At 38.8% G+C, this 17,986-nt stretch overlaps 1 protein-coding gene across 1 annotated transcript in view; it reads left to right on the forward strand.

The window, feature by feature from the left end:
• Nucleotides 1-17,986, forward strand: part of SCD5 (stearoyl-CoA desaturase 5) — a 171,579-nt gene that overhangs the window by 118,410 nt on the left and 35,183 nt on the right. The window lies entirely within an intron of this gene.

The following is a 17,986-nucleotide window of genomic DNA, read 5'->3' on the forward strand; positions in this document are numbered from 1 at the left end:
CCTTGACTCTACTTGACTCCAAAAGGACTAGACTCTCTCCACGTATCCTATTCTGTTCTGGAATTCTCTTGTAGTGAAGCCTCTCCCCCTCCCACCACTCATGGAAATGTTACACTAGTAGGTTTCTGTGCAGAGAAAATGAGACTGTTCAACAGAGGGCCTCAAAGCACTCGTATGCCCTGATGGTGTCAGCTGAGCATATTGAATCCACCAGCATTTGCAGAATGAAGCTGCTTTCTACGAGCACATGAAGAAAGAGTGCCTATAATGGTGCTGGCAAGTAGAGCGCAACCTTTGTTCTCAGGTTGGCCTGTGTCTGCAAAGGTTGGCCATGATGAGCTTGTAGCACCTAAAGCAATAGATTTATGTGTAAAGATGGCAACATATGGACCACACTCTGATTAGAGCCTTGATATAACATGGTGAATAAGTGGTTACTAGTGATCACCTCCACTGATGGGTAGGAGTCATCTGAGGACTTACTTAATCAGAATCTCCTTTTCTGATGGACATGGAGGCTATGCCTTTGTCCAACACAGGAATCTTTGCATGAAAGGAAGGATGGCTTAGGAATGTGCTCTTTTCCACTAAAGCCTCCCCTTTTATGCTGCGGGGAGCAGTAGAGCATAGTGAGAAACTGGCAGACCATGGAGACAGACTGCTGGAATCAGACTCTGTGACTCCTCCACTTACTGGCAAATGAATTAACCACTCATTTTCATCTATAAAATGGGAGTAACAGTTATACCTATCTCCTACAGCTTTTACAAAGATACAGTTTTAAAATGTATGGAAATTGCCTGGCACATAGTAAGAGCTCAGGGAATGTCAGTGATTATTACTATTACACAGGCAGTTGCTAGATTAGAGAATTCTGTGTGTTTCCATCACTGCTTTCTGTTAGCTCCACTGTAGGGTTTTCTCTGTATATCTCAATACAGCTCTTTTAGGTGAAAACACCCAGTATTGATTCAGCTCTTTTAGGTAAAAATACCCAGTATCAAGTTTTAAAGCAGAAAATAACAAGATGTTTTCAATTAACAATTCAATGATTTATGGATGTTGATTTTCTCCATGAAAGTAAAATATTAAAGGTCGTTAGAGAAAAAGCCGAAAAATTCAGAGAAGTAGGAAGAAAATCTTCACCGTCTTAACATAAACCGACACTATTAATATTTAGTAGTATTTCTTTCTATTTCATATATTTTGCATGACAGCAGTCATGTTGCATATGTAATTTTATGTCTAACCTTTAACTTCAGATTATATTGTAGACACCATTGTCAAGGGTTGCAGAAGAGTCCATCAGTTGTGGATGTCATAGTTTATTTAACTGTCACTCTGCCGTTAGCTATGTATGTCATTTCCAATTCTGTGATACAGATGATGTTGCTATATAATTAGTAATGCTTTGGGACAATCAGACCTTGGATTAATTTGAAGAGCTCAGATGAGAAGGCAAAAGATTTTCTGTTTTATTAATGAGAAATGGGCCGGGTCTAACAGTCTGGGTTTCTCTGACCATAAAAATGGAATTTTTTTTTCATCTTTTCTCATAAAAAATGTTGTAATCTGATTCATTATGTGTGTACTGGCGGCACATATGTCTAAAGACTATTTCTAAATGCAGGAAGAAGAACAAAGACTATTTCAGCAAGTTCCCTGAATAGTCATCTGAGAACATCTTTCATCACCAGTCCAGTGACTAAAGGAGGCTGTGGCTATCGGAAAGCATTCATTCATATCATCATGTCACATATATCATTGAGCTCCTGCTGGGAATCAGTGCTGAGGATACAGCCTAAAATTGGCCTCTGTCTTCTCAGAACTTGCAGGTTCTAAACTATAGAGGTCACCCCTAGTTGCCTGGTCCAGCACCAGAATGATTAAGGCAGAGGAATACTGCTCTCTGAGAGTACAGGCCAAACAGAGGAGGTATGGCTCTGGATCGTGTAGTTTGCGTGTTAAAGTAAAGGCTCCTGGCTGTGCCCTTTATTATCTCTAAGAATTGCCTAGGCTCAGGAAGGTCAGGCTCTTCCCAGCCAGAAAGGTTTTTAAGATGTCAAAACATCCTAATATGTATGTGTGTGTTTGTGCAATACATCCTATGAGCCAGCTAATAAAATATAGATAGAAAGTTGAAGCTAGAGGGCCGGGCACGGTGGCTCACGCCTGTAATCCCAGCACTTTGGGAGGCCAAGGCGAGTGGATCACAAGGTCAAGAGATCGAGACTACCCTGACCAACATGGTGAAACCCCGTCTCTACTAAAAATACAAAAAATTAGCTGGGCATGGTGGCGCGTGCCTGTAATCCCAGCTACTCAGGAGGCTGAGGCAGCAGAATTGCCTGAACCCAGGAGGCGGAGGTTGCGGTGAGCCGAGATTGTGCCACTGCACTCCAGCCTGGGTAACAAGAGCGAAACTCTGTCTCAAAAAAAAAAAAAAAAAAAAAAAAAAAAAAAAAGAAGAAAGCTGAAGCTAGAAGTGCATGCATTTTAGATTATTCACTCAATGTTCTTGTGATTGAAAGGGGCTACAGCAGTCCTCAGATGTGTGGGTGAGCACTGATGTCCTTTGGTAATTATATAGCATAGAGAACATAGAGATCCTTAATCCAAAATAAAGCTTAGAATCACTGAACTAAATGAAGAAAGTTTCCAACATACACAGAAGCAGTCAGCTGTTCAGATGTTTTCATGTTCATGAAGCTGGCTTTACTGGTCCTGCCAGTTAGGCTGTGGAGAGGAGACAGTCCTCACAGGAATTGAAGCATTATATGTGGGAGTATGAGCTGGAGGGGTGGATCCTGGTGTCAGGCACTGTCACAGCAGAGCTCAGTTCTTGCTATTCTGGGCTGAATGGAGAGCTTCCTGAGTAACAGAGAAAGGTGCCCAGATGCATTTGGGGCCCAGACTTGGGTTATTTCAGTGGCACACCTCTCGTGGGCTGAATCTCCACCTGCTCCTGTTTGATTTTCTGAGAGCAACAGTCCCTATTTCAGTTGGAGGCAATCAGAATCCATAGCTGACTCCACCACACTGCCAGGGTGCAGTGTTTGTGCAGATCAGTGAGCTAAGTGCCCTTGGAGAGTTTACTCAAACAGGTGTTAGAGACTGAGGATTTAGAGACTCCTCCTTCAGTCCACTCAGGGCACTAACACAGATACGGCAGCTGATTGATAAACTTTAGCTGAGCCATCCTAATAACAACTTACTAAAGAAAAGCTCGGCAGAGTCAAGCTTAATGAGATTTCCTTTGTACAGTCTCATGGAAGAGAGAAGGTGGGAGCAGGAAAACAACACGTTTCAAGCTATACTTCTAGACCCTGAAAGATAATCTCACCAAGGCTGTCATAACAAGTAGTTAACTGGACTAAACCACATTTTGCTGTGCTGTCAACGTGTACGTTGTGTAAAGGCAGCCATTAGGCGGTGCAAGGGAGAGAAGCCAGGGATATTTCCTTTTGGCCTTGGCAACTAGGGCCCCTGTCCTAGGTCTTACGACTTAAAGGGCCACACTTCTCTCCACAGAGTGAGGAGATCACAGGGCTAATGGAACATCTCACCTGCCTGAAGCTTCCTTGACTTCTGGGCCACACCCTGGATTCCTAGGGTCCTAGAGTCCTGCCTAAATGGCTCTGAGCTCACTTCTAGAGCCTATAGCAGCCTCTTCCTGGGCTCTGTCCTCCCAACAGGAAATATGTAGAGCCGAGGCCTGCAGAGTGTCTAAGGGGCAGTGTTAGCACAGGGACTTAAGCTGAAAAGTATGAACTCAGGTATCCACCCAATGGGACAGAGCAAAAAGGGAAAAGGAAAAGGTATGAACCACAGGGTAGGGACTTCCACCTATATACTCTTTGCCTGAACCCTGCAAATGTTGAGATGAACCTATCAGTGAGCCATTCATAAGGTTGAGGGTGAATCCATCAAGAATTATGTTTGGCTTACATGAGAGGGCATGCACTGCAGGGGTCAGTAGAGAACTGGGATTCTTTCATGTTTCTGCTCTACCATCCTTAGCAGGGGACTTTCATTGTCAGTGTTGTTTCATGGTGTAGATTGATCACTAAAGCTCCAACCAGAAGGGAAATCAGGGAGGCCAAAGGGAGCACACTGCTGAGTTGAATCAGTCACTTTTAAGGAGTCTTCCTAGAAGATACATACAACCTATCCACTTGTCTTTCATTGACCATATCTGTACCCAAGGGAAATGGGAAGGTGTGTTCTCTTGGTTAATACATCAGACCCTTGAATAAAATCTTGGTTTTGTTTCTAAGGAAGGAAGGGTGAATAGATATGGGGTAGACAATTTGCAGTGTCTGCCACAGCCACCCGGTTGCTCTGCCTTAAGCAAAGTGATTGGCCATCTCCTATTATTCAGTCTTACTTTTTGTGAATCAAGGGGGTAGCCTCTCTGTCTCCACTAATGAGCAGAAACTGGAATCTCAACTCATCTTTCTGAGATAGCAAAATGAAGATAAAATCCAGAGACTGTTTCTCCTAATGCTTTGCTTATTCCATTGAGTCCCATTTTAGGAAAGACATTCCTCTAGAGGTTACATGTAAACACTGTCATGCATTTTTAAAGTAATCAGAGAGGATGCTAGTCCAGACACAAAGTCCTTGCCTCATCGCCATGGTGATGAGATAAACTAAGAGAAAATGGATGGAATGGTTCAAAAGAGCAAATCACTTCTGTTCTGGTGCCTTGGGAAGAGATCAAAATGTATAAATATTGCCACTCCAGGAAGAAAGGCACTCGAACATCTAGAATCTTTTTGAGACCTATTTCACCCAATTCACCCCCTAGTCTGTTATCACTAGTCCTCTCCCCCACCCCTCCAATAATGAGCATCACATCTCTCAGTGATACCCTCCTTTTTTGTTGTTTTTAAAGGCGATTTTTAAAAGAGCACTTTTAGGTTTCATTTAGCAAAATTGAGCAGACGGTTCAGAGCTATCCCATGTACTTCCTACCCAGACACATGCATAGCCTCCCCCATTATCAGCATTCCTTAATGGAGTGAATATTTGTTACAGTTGATGGACCTACAGTGACACGTCACTGTCACTCAAAGTTCATGGTTTCCATCAGGATTCACTGTTGGTGTTTTATAGTCCATGGGTTTGGACAAATGTGTAATGACAAATGTATCCACAATTGTAGTATCATACAGAGTATTTTCACTGCCTACAAATCTTCTGTTCTCTGTCTGTTCATCATTCCTTTCCCCCAAGCCCTGACAACCACTCATCTTTCCACTATCTCTATAGTTTTGCTTTTTGCAGCTGGGAATCAGTGCTGAGGATACAGCCTAAAATTGGCCTCTGTTTTCTCAGAACTTGCAGGTTCTAAACTATAGAGGTCACCCTTAGTTGCCTGGTCCAGCCCCAGAGTGTTGTATAGTTAGAATCATACTGTATGTAGCCCTTTCAGATTGGCTTCTTTCACTTAGCAATATGTATTTGTGCTTCCTCCATGTCTTTTCATTTCTCTTTAGTGCTGAATAACGACCAAAATGTGCTCTAGATCTGTCAAAGTGTATCCGTTCGCCCAGTGGAGGACATCTTGGTGGCTTCCAAGTTTGGTAATAATTAATAAAGCTACAATAAACATCCCATGTGCAGGTTTTTGTGTGGACACAAGTTTTCAGCTCCTTTGGGTAAATACCAAGGAGCACAACTGTGGGAATATACAGTCAGAATATGTTTAGTTTTGTTAAGAAACAGCCAAACTATCTTCCAAAGTGGCTGTATCATTTTCATTTCCAACAGCAATGAATGAGAATTTCTGTTGCTGCAAAACCTTGCCAATATTTGTTGTCTGTGTTCTGGATTTTGGCCATTCTAACTGATATGTAGTAGCATCTCAACGCTGTTTTAGTTTGGATTTTCCTGATGGCATATGCTTATTGTTCCATCTGAATATCTTCTTTAGTAAGATATTTGTCAAGATCTTTGGTCCATTTTTTTTTTTTAAGTTTGCTATTCTTTTCTTTTTTTTTTTTTGGGGGGGGGGGGGGGGGGGGGGCGTAGGGGGGGGGGGGGGGAAGGGCCAGAAAGAAAGAAAGAAAGAGAAGGAGAAAGGGGGAGAGAGAACAGGAGTCTTGCTCTATTGCCCAGGCTGGAATGCAATCTAAAAATAGGTATTAAAAACCTCTTTTATGTCGATAATTCTACTTAACAGCAGAGACAGGAAGGAATAAGGGAAGAAAATAACAAACAGCCAAACAGTATTTCATTTAAATCTGTGAAATGCTATGCAAATGCTGAAGAGTTATTTACTTTCATTTATGTGGTCACTTTCAAAATAGGTGTAATGTGATACTGAAAAAAATGTATGTTCTGTGGGCCTGGGGTGAAGAATTCTATAAACATTCACTGAGTTTACTTGTTCCAGGTCTGAGTTCAAATCATAAATGTCCCTGTTAATTTTCTATCTCGTTGATCCGTCGAATATTAACAATGTGGTGTCAAAGTCTCCCGCTATTATTGTGCGGGAGTCCAAGTCTCTTTATAAGTCATTAAGAACTTGTCGTATGTATCTGGGTGCTCCTATATTGGGTGCATATATATTTATGATCATTGACTCCTGTTGTTGCATTGATCCTTTTACCATTATGTAATGTCCTTCTTTGTTTCTTTTTATCTTTGTTACTATTAAAGCCTATTTTGTCAGAGAGGAAAGTTACAACTCCTGTTTTGTTTTGTTTTTTTTTTTTTTTTTTTTTTTGCTCTGCATTTGATTGGTGAGTCTTCCTCCAACCTTTTGTTTTGAGTCTTTGTGTGTCCTTGCTTTTGAGATGGATCTGGATACATCATGCTGATGGGTTTTGACTTTTTATTCAATTTGCGTGTCTGTGTCTTTGATTGGGGCATTTAATCCATTTAAATTTAGGATTAATATTGATATTTGTGAGCTTAATATTGTCATTTAATACTAGCTGGCTATTTTGCACATTAGTTGATATAGATTCTTCATTATGAAGATACTCTTTACCTTTTGGTAAGTTTTTGGGATGACTGATACTGGTTGTTCCTTTCTGTGTGTAGTGCTTCTTTCAGAAGCTCTTGTAAAGCAGGCCTGGTGGTGATGAAATCTCTGAGTGCTTGCTTGTTTGCAAAAAATTTTATTTTTCCTTCATTGATGAAGCTTAGTTTGGCTGGATATGAGATTCTGGGTTGAAAATTCTTTCTTTGAGGATATTGAATATTGACCCCCCACTCTCTTCTAGTTTGTAGGGTTTCTTTTGAGAGATCTGCTGTGAGTCTGATAGGTTTCCCTTTATGGGTAACCTGACCTTTCTCTCTAGCTGCCCTTAGAATTTTCTCCTTTATTTCAACCCTGGTGAATCTAACGATTATGTGTCTTGGGGTTGCTCTTCTTGAGGAATATCTTTGTGGTGTTCTCTGTATTACCTGGAGTTGAGTATTGTCCTGCCTTACTAGGTTAGGAAAGTTTTCCTGAATAATATCCTGAAAAATATTTTCCAGCTTGGATTCATTCTCTTCATGACATTCAGGTACACCTATCAAATGTAAATTAGGTCTTTCCACATAGTCCCATATTTCTTGGAGACTTTGCTCATTCCTTTTTACTTTTTCTTCTCTAATCTTGTCTTCTCGTTTCATTTCATTAAGTTGGTCTTCGACGTCTGATATCCTTTCTTCTGCTTGATCAATTCAAATGTTAAAACCTGTGCATACTTCACGGAGTTCTCGTATTGTATTCTTCAGTTCCATTAATTCACTTATATTCCTCTCTAAATTGTCTATTCTCATTAGGATTTCATCAAACCTTTTTTCAAGGTTCTTAGTTTCTTTACATTGGGCTAGAACATGTTCTTTTAACTCACAGAAGTTTCTTATTACCTACCTTCTGAAGCCTAATTCTGTTATTGGAACACACTCATTCTCCATCAGGCCTTGTTCCCTTGTTGATAAGGAACGGTGATTCCCTGTAGAGGGAGAGGCATTCTGGTTTTGAGTATTCTCAGCCTTTTTACACTGATTTCTTCCCATCATTGTAAATTTACCCACCTGTCGTCTTTGTAATTACTGACTTTCAAATTAGGTCTCTGAGTGGATGTCCAACTTGTTGATTCCCAGCGCCGAAATCTGAGCAACCCACTGCGCCGGCTAAAACAGCGGCGTTAAGATTCTTGGTGCTTTTCTGCCCGGGAATCTCTGGTTGGGCTTCCCTCTTCAGTCCCTTTTTCAATCAGCTGAACAGGCGACTCTGCCTTCCCGGAGCTCCAAACATCGACCAAAAGGGGACCCAGTCCCGTTTACTCTGCACCGAGAACCGCTGCGCCAGGGCAAAACTGCAAAACTGCCCTGCCAAAACTGCCCCACCGGCCACAAGAGTCGCGCTGGCTACCCGTGGTGCTCCTCTGCTGGGTATCTCCTGGTCCGTGAGCAACAAAAATTCGTCTGAAAATGTGGCATCCTCTGGTTCTCTGCACTTTCACGGGGAGCTACAATCCTGAGCTGCTAGTAATCAGCCATCTTGGATCTCTCCTCCTCTTTGGTCCATTTTTAAATCAGGTTGCTTTCTTATTAAGTTTTCAGAGTTCTTTGTATATTTTGGATAACAGTCCTTTATCAGATATGTCTTTTACAAATATTGTCTTCCTGTATATGGCTTGTCCTTTCATTCTTTTGACAGTATCATTTGCAAAGTGGAAATTTTAAATTTTAATGATGTCCAGCTTATCAATTCTTTATCTCATGAATCATGCCCTTTGATGTCATATATAAAAGTCATTGTCAAACCCAGGTTCATTTAGATTTTCTCCTATGTTGTCTTCTAGAAGTTTTGTAGTTTTGTGTTTTACATTTAGAACTGTGATCCATTTTGAGTCACTTTTTGTGAGGTGTGTAAAATCTGTGTCTACATTTATTTTTTTTTGCATGCAAATGTCCAGTTGTTCCAGCACCATTTGTTAAAAAGACTACCTTTTCTCCATTGTATTCCCTTTGTTTCTTTGTCAAAGATCAGTTGACTGTATTTATGTGGGCCTATTTCTAGGCTCTCTGTTATGATCCATTGATCGATTAGTCTCTTCTTGTGTCAGTACCACACTGTCTTGATTACTTTGCCTTTATAGTAAGTCCTGAAGTCAAGTAGTATCAGTCTTCCAACTTTGTTCTTCTCCTTCAATATTGTGTTGGCTATTGTGAGTCTTTTGCCTCCATATATAAACTTTGCAATCAGTTTGTCAATATCTACAAAATAACTTGCTGGGATTTAGATTGGAATTGCATTGAATATAGATCAACTTGAGAAAAATAGACATATTGACAATATTGAATCTTCCTATTTATTAGCATGGGATGATTCTTCATCTGTTTAGTTCTTTGATTTCTTTCATTAGTGTTTTATGATTTTCCTCATATAGATCTTATACATGTTTTGTTAGATTTATATTGTTTGATTTTTATGATGCTAATATAAATGGTATTGTGTTTTTAATTTTAAATGCCACTTGTTCATCGCTGGTATGTGGGAAAGCAAATTGACTTTTGTATATTACCCATGTATCTGGCAACCTTGTTATAATCGATTATTAGTTACAGGAATGGTTTGTTTTTCAGATTTTCTATGAAGACAATTACATCATCTGCAAACAAAGACAGTTTTATTTCTTCCTTCCCAATCAGTATTTCCTTTACTTCCTTTTTTACCTTATTGCATTAGATAGGACTTCCATATAACAGCAAAAGGGAGTAATAAGAGGGTACATTCTTACCTTGTTCCTCATCTTAGGGGGAAAGCAAATAGTCTCTCACGATTATGACATTAGCTGTATATTTTTTTGTAAATATTTTTTATCATTGAGAATTTACTGAGAGTTTTTGTCATGAATGGGTGTTGCATTTTGTCACATGCTTTCCCTGCATCTATTGATATGATATGTAATTTTTCTTCTTTAGCCTATAATGCGGTAGATTACATTTATTGGCTTTCAAATTTTGAACCAGCCTTGCATACCTAGTATAAATCCTACTTAGTTGGAGTGTGTAATTATTTTTATACATTGTTGGATTTAATTTGCTAACATTTTGTTGAAGATTTTTAGCATCTGGCTCATGAAAAATATTGGTTCCTTTTCCTATAATATCTTTGCCTTGTTTGGTGATATTGACCGCACAGAATTAGTTAGGAAGAATTCTCTCTACTTTTATTTTCTAAAACAGAAATTTTCTCTTTTAAAAATTATACCAATTCTCTCTTTTTTTGTTTTAAAGACAGGGTTTCACCATGTTGGTCAGGCTGGTCTTGAACTCCCGACCTCAGGTGATCTGCCTGCATTGGCCTCCAAAGTTCTTGGATTACAGGCATGAGCCACCACACCTGGCCATTATACCAATTCTCATAGAGAATTAAATATTTGGTAGAATTCACCAGTGAACCCATCTTGGCCTGGTTCTGTCTGTTTTGGAAGGTTTTTCATTATTGATTCAATGTACTTTTATTTATGATATTAATAATTTGTGCCCTTCTTTTTTTCTTGGTCTGGCTAGAGGCTAATCAATTTTATTAATTGATTTGAAGAACCAGCTTTTGGTTTCATTTATTTTTAAAATTGATTTCCTGTTTGTAATTTCACTGCTTTCCACTCTAATTTTTAAAATTTATTTTCTTCTTACTTTGGATTTAATTTACTCTTCCTTTTTTAGTTTCCTAAGGTGGAAGCTTAGATAATTGATTTTACATATTTTTTTCCCAACATACATAGTCATGCTATAAATTTTCCTCTAAGCACTGTTCTCATGGCATCCCACAAATTTTGATGAGTTTTGTTTTCATTTTAATTTAGTTCAAAATATTCTTAAATGTCTCTTGAGATTTCTTTCTTGGCCCTAGTGTTATTTAGAAGTGTGTTGTTTGATTTCCATGTACTTTGGGGTTTTCCAGTTGTGTGTTTTTTTTGTTTGTTTGTTTTGTTTTCTTTTTTTTTTTTGAGACAGAATCTCACTGTGTCCACCCAGGCTGGAGTGCAGTGGTGCAGTCTCAGCTCACTGCAACCTCTGCCTCCCAGATTCAAGTGATCCTCCTGCCTTAGCTTCTAGAGTAGCAGGGATTACAGGCACACAGCACCATGCACAGCTCATTTTAGTGTTTTTATTAGAGACAGGTTTCACTATGTTGGCTAGACTGGTCTTGAACTCTTGATCTCAGGTGATCCACCCGCCTTGGCCTCCCAAAGTTCTGGGATAACAGGTGTGAGCCACTGCACATGGCCTCCAGTTGTCTTTTATTATTGATTTCTGGTTTAATTCCATTGTGGTCTGAGAGCAAACATTGTTTAATTGCTATTCTTTTAAATTTGTTAAGGTATATTTTATGGCCCAGAATGTGCTCTGTCTTGCTGAATGTTCTATGTGAGCTTGAGAAAAATGCATATTCTGCTGTTGCTGGATGAAGGAGCCTATAGATGTCAATTATATTCTGTAGATTGATGGTGTTGTTGAATTTAACTATGTCCTTACTGATTTTCTACCTCTTGGGTCTGTTTCTGATAGGGAGCTGTTGACATCTCCAACTGTAATTGTGGATTCATCTATGACTCCTTGTAGTTTTATCAGTTTTTGCTTCACATAGTTTGACACTCTGTAACTAGGTGCATACAGATTAAGGATCATTATGTCTTCTTGGAGAATTAACCCCTATATTGTTATGTAATGTCTCTCTATCTCTGATAACTCTTCTTGTTTTGAAGTCTGCTATGTCTGAAATTAATATAGCTACTCCTACTTTCTTTTGATGAGTATAAGAATGGTATATCTTTCTCCATTCATTTAGTTTTAATCTATATGTGTCTTTATATTTAAAGTGGGTTTGTTTCTTATACACAACATATAGTTGGGTCTTGTTTCTTGATCCACTCTGACAGTCTCTGTCTTTTAATGGATACATTTAGACCATTGATGTTCAAGGTTTTTATTGATGAAAATAGGTTAATATTTACTGTATTTGTTACTATTTTCTATTTTTTGCACTTTTTCTTTTTTACATTTTTGTCTTTTATTATTTTTCTGCCTTTTGTATTTGAGCGTTTCTTCTCATTGCTTTTCAGTTTTGGAAGTTTCTATTCATATTTCCTCAAGCTCAGAAATTCTTTCCTCAACCATGTCCAGCCTACTTATAAGCCTATTAAAGGCATTTTTCACTTCTGTTACAGTACTTTTTATCTCTATCATTTCTTTTTGGTTCTTTCTTAGAATTTTCATCTCTCTGCTTATATTGCCCATATATTCTTGCATGCCACCTACTGTATCCATTACAGCCCTTAGCACATGAATCATAGTTATTTTAAATTTCTGTGTGACAATTCCAAGATCCTTGCTATATCTAGTTCTAATGCTTGCTGTGTCTCTTCAAGCTGTGTTTTGTTTTGCTTTGGTTTTTGCCTTTTATTATGCCTTGTAATTTTTTTCTTGATCTCTGCACATGATATACTGAGTAAAAGGAATTGCTGTATATAGGCCTTCAGCAGTGCGGTGGGAGGTGTGTGGGAGGAGGAGTTGCATTCTAGAGCCCTGTGATTAGGTCTCAGTCTCTTAGTGAACGTATGCCTCTGGACTGTGAACTTCATGGGTGTTTCTTAGTTTTTTCTCTCCTCATTTAGGTGGAACAAGATGGCTGGAATGGGCTGGAGTTGGGTATTTTCCTTCCCACAGGATGGTTAGGCTCTGAATAAAACACCAGCATGTTAGGCTCTGGCTAACTGGTTTCTCCTGAAGGTAGATCTTGTTGAGAACAGAATATCTGGTATATTTCAGTGTGATTCTTTTCTCCTCCTCCTGGGGGAAATACAAGGGAATTTTTTTCCTGATATATACTGTGATAATCTGGTCAAGCTCCTGGAGGTAAAAGTCACAAAAACATGGGGGCCTCCCTATGACTAGATCCCCACTGGAGATTTTAACCTTCAGACTTGTCCACACCTTGCCTCCAGCAATTCATCATTTAAGTTCAGGTTTTCCCAACGCAGCACTAGTTCCTGTGAAGGTTTCTGCTCTCTATGTTGTGATTCTTTATGTCTGCCTGCCCGTCCAATTTTGGGAGCAGTGGTTTCCCTGTAATCTCACATCTCTTGCTAATCTAAGAGTTGTTGACTTTTTTCAGTTTGTTCAGCATTTTATTTGTTAGGATAGAGTGGTAACTTCTGAGCTCTTCATGTGGAACCAGAAACTGGAAATCAATACTTTCCTTTCTTTCTTTTTTTTTTTTTTTTAACTTTGTAACCCTATGTCTCTAAACCGTAAGTGTATTTCTCTATTTTGAGCATCATATATATATCCAGGGCAGGGTGGTTAGACAAGACAATATTTGACTCATCTTTGCTTCTTCACCCCACCTTCATCTTCCACTTTAGGGATTATGTATGGAGTAGGATGAATCATCTGGGGATTTGCAACCAACCTGACTCCATCTCCCTTGACTGAATCCACTGCTCTTTGATGATGGTTCTATGTAGGGCTTTGGGGAGTCTCTTTCTGTTCTGAGTCCATTTGCTGTGAAGGCCTCTCTACCTGTTGCTAAGATAATAGAACAATTCCTGCCTAGATGTTAGGAATGTTGAGCACATTCAAAGCCTTGATTGTGAAGCAGGAACGGCCATGAGAAACAGACCTCTTGGACACTGAACTAGGAAGGAAGGGGTGATTTATTTGGCCGGGAGCAAGGCAACATAGTTGTCTAACAGCCAAGCTCCTCTAACAAAGAGAAGCTCTGCCTTTATGTAGGCTTATAACTCTAGATATTACATGTGAAAGGGTCTTGCATTTACAGCCTTAGAAATTACACGTGCTCTTCTGTCAGTTTGCTGAGAATGATGGTTTCCAGGTGATGGAGAGGAAGGCAGCAAATCACACTGCCACATGTGTACCTATGCAACAATCTTGCATGTTCTTCACATGTACCCCAAAACGTAAAATGCAATAAAATAAATAAATGGGGAAAAAAAAAGAAATTACACGTGAAAGGATCTTGGTCCATGGAGTAGGTGTGAGGTGGGGGTTTGATCTTGTTTAAGTAAAAACAATGCCTTCCAGAAAGATTTCCCCATACCATGCCTGCTATCTATAGGAAGGTGATTAAGGAGGCACCAGTCAGCCAGCCTTTACTTCTATTGAAATGCAATGTAGAAGTCATGGGGGAGGTGATCTTAGATGCTTGTGTCTCTTTCCTCAGTTGGTTATTTGTATTTTGTGAAAAACTCTGTAGGAACCATCTCAAAGGAGAGACCCTGGATGATGAGATATTCAAGCAAATAAACATGTGTTTGGAATTTGGGAAGAGACATGGAGACACAGGGGCTTTTAAGTACAACCACGCTCTGCCTCTCCCTTACTACTCAGTTACCCTAGGTTTGGTGACTGCCTGTTTTACTCGGGTCCTTTACTGGTCCTGCAGCAGGGAAGCCAAAGTTGGCCCTGTGGTAAACATCACTTGGCCATGCTATAAGCAGATCCCAGCTCTTTGGTGTTCTTTCTGCCAACCCACAGTTTAATACCAGATGCCATGAGGCATGTTAATTTGGCTTCTTTCTCTTTTCTCCATGTATCGCTTATTCATTTGAAAACTATGTTTTGAGTACCCACTATATGTCAGGCACTGTTCAAGATGCTGGAGATTGAACAGTGAAAAAGAGAATAAGGTTCTGGAGGGTGCTTGCCCTATCTTTCCAGAGCTCCCCAGTTTGGGTCTGGGAATGTGGAAGGAGGAAACTCCAGCACACACCTGCTCACTGCCAGATTGGGTCCCTCTCTCTACAGACACCTTTGCTTCTCCCCATTCAATCTCTCCTGTTACTCAATCTCTGTCCCATTGATCTGTTTTTGGTTCACTCCCTCTTGTCCATTTGCCTCTTTCTCTCCCTGTAGTCTGTCTTTTCACCTGCCAGACAGCTTTGTTCCTTTTTTTGTGCCCTTCTCTGCAGGGAGACATTTTGCCTCGCCTGTCACACTGTGTTCTTAATGCCATGATGTTCTTCTTCTCTCACAGTTTTATAAGAGAACAAAAGCTATTTAGCCAATCACTCAGCAAGACTCTTTTTTGTTGTTGTTTTTGGTGGGGAAGGGAGGAATTTTGTCCTCTTATAGTCTCTCCTCACCTCATCATCCTGCTTTGATTAATTCTTTTCAAACGTTCCTGTGAATGTAAATATTTCCTCTCCTTGAATCTTATCTCCCATTTTTGAGTGGCAATATATCTTTGGTTAACAGCTTGTGCCCTGGAGTCTCTGTTACTCTGCCCTCACCTCAAACCATGACATCTTATCCTGGCTCTGCAAAAATTTTGAGAATGTTCCTGAAAATAACAGCTACTGTTACAAAAAAAATTGAGAATCAAATATTTTTTTCTTTGAATAATCTTCCCTGCATCCAGCTGTAGTTGGCAAAAATTAAAATTATGTAGCTTCCAGTTTCAAGAACTTGGTAAAATCAACTAAAGAGGTGTGAACTGTATTTAATTAGATACCTTTTGTTAAAGTAAATGGGAAGGGTAAAATATCCTTTAACTACTTTTATTAAACTTTTGATCTTTCTAAAGAGACATGATGGTTGTAGCCAAACAGCTGAATTATATTCTGGGATACAAGACAGAGATGATTCAATATTGAGGTTACAGCATCAACACCAAAATTTCCCTAATGGAGTGGTTAAAATTTTGGGTAGGGGAGAAATCGGTACGATACATTATTCAGTATCTTTTTATGACTTTTTAAAATTTTCCAAGTCAAAATGTCATTTTTTTTTTTTTTTTTTTTTTTTTTTTTTTGCCTCTGTAAGAGGTACTTTTCCTATTAGAACTTTGGGAGAATTTGTGTGTGTCTGTGTGTGCGTGCATGTGTGTGCACGTGTGTGTGTGTGTGTGTGTGTGTGTGTGCGTAAAAATATACCAACTGCATTAGCAGTCATTTTTCTTTCCCCACTTTGACTATCCCATTTCTATGTGCAAGAAATTCCCCTGGCAAGATGAGGAGACAGTTGGCTCGAATTTCCGGAACCTGAGTACTTCACTCACTAGCGTGGTAAACATATTAATCAACAGGTGTCAGTGGATTCTGGGACTGCTGTTTGTAAAGTATTAACTTAATTGTTGATGGCAATAAAGGCATCCTCATGCATCTTTGATTCACTTCAGTAGCCAATAATAGCTATTATTTTTAAAAATTATTTATTTTCCCCTAGATTGCTATAGTTGCTATTTATTAACTGCTTACTATGTACTTACATGATGTCTTTACACACATTGTCTCTTATCCTTCAATAACTCTGTCATGTAGATGTGGTACCTGGATTCTGGACTTGAATTCTAAATTTTGGCTCCCCACAGCCTTGATTAACCAAGTCAAAAGAAGAACAGTGTATGTTTGCCCTAAATTATTCTTTCTTTAGCAAAATACTACTTTACTACCAAAGCTAAGGAGAAAACTTAGCTAGTTTTTATGCAACTTAAATATTTATGCAGAAGTTAAAGCAAGGTTAAATTTTACAAAAGACATTTTGATGCAGGTAGATACCATTCTCACTAATATTTAGATATTATCAATTCCTGGTTCTCTTTCTAGACCATATAGAGAGTAATCTTTTAATCTATCCTGGATATTTTCTTAAAATAAAGAGACTTTCAAGGAAAGCTTATGGCTGTAGCTCCAGGGCATTGCCCAGTAATAGATTTATAAAAGGTTTTTGTTCAATCTTTATTTTCTAAAGAGTTCAATATATTTTTATTGGTTCATGCATCAGAGAAAACAGCTCTTCTTGCCTTTTTAGTGTCTCTTCTTTCCCATACAGTAAGACAAAAAACACTGAGTAAGCTTTTCATAACAGAAAATTCATTTTCTAGTTATTATTTCCTCTAACAATTAGCTTATAAAATTTCTCTAATCCCACAGCTCTTGAATCTATATAATCTAAACAGAATATAAGAATAAAATTCCAGGCCGGGCACGGTGGTTCACGCCTGTAATCCCAGCACTTTGGGAGGCCAAGGCGGGCGGATCATGAGGTCAAGAGTTCAAGACCATCCTGGCCAACGTGGTGAAACTCCATCTCTACTAAAAATACAAAAATTAGCTGGATGTAATAGCATGTGCCTGTGGTCCCAGCTACTCGGGAGTTTGAGGCAGGAGAATTGCTTGAACCCAGGAGGTGGAGGTTGCAGTGAGCCAAGATTGCTCCACTGCACTCCAGCCTGGTGACAGAGCAAGACCCCGTCTCAGAAAAAAAAAAAAAAAAATCCACTTTTTAGCCTAAAATGTAATATAGGTTCATTGTAGAAAAATTTTTAAATGCACATGAGCATCAAGATTAAAAGGAAATAATATGCAATCCTTCCACGTAGAAAAAAGATCAGTTAAAATTTTGCTGTATGCTTTTCTAAAGTTTTTTATGTATCATGCTAGTTTTTTTTAAAAAGTATTCATATCCTATACTATTTAAAAGTGATTATAATAAGAAAGATACATTTAATATTTACCTTTATTATTTCATTTCCAGCTTCTTTATTTTTGTATGCGTGTATCCTAATTTCCATTTGATATCTTCCTTCTGCCTGAAGAACTTCCTCTACATTTCTTGTAATACAGGTTTATGGGCAATAAATTCTCAGCTTTTGTTTGTCTGAAGGTCTTTATTTTTCTCCATTTTTACCAGACATAAAACTCTGGTTGTCAGGTTTTTTCCTTTTGGTATTTTAAAGTTGTCAGTACCTTGCCTTATGCCTTACATGGTTTTTTATTTGTATCATTGTGTGATTTGTATTCTTGTCCCTCTGCACGTAATGTTTCCTTTTTTCTCACTGACTTCAATATGTTTTCTTTATCTTCAGTTTTCAGTAGTTTGATTGTGATGTATCTAGATTCATTTTCAGAAGGAAAGAGGTATTCTTGGGACTCTGGGCTTCTTTGATCTGTAACTTATTGTCTTTCATTAAGTTTGGAAAATTCTTAGCCATTATCTTTTTCTT

This window comes from Sapajus apella, unplaced genomic scaffold (assembly GCF_009761245.1).
Source record: "Sapajus apella isolate SASKATOON/1434 unplaced genomic scaffold, GSC_monkey_1.0 scaffold45, whole genome shotgun sequence".
NCBI lineage: Eukaryota > Metazoa > Chordata > Mammalia > Primates > Cebidae > Sapajus > Sapajus apella.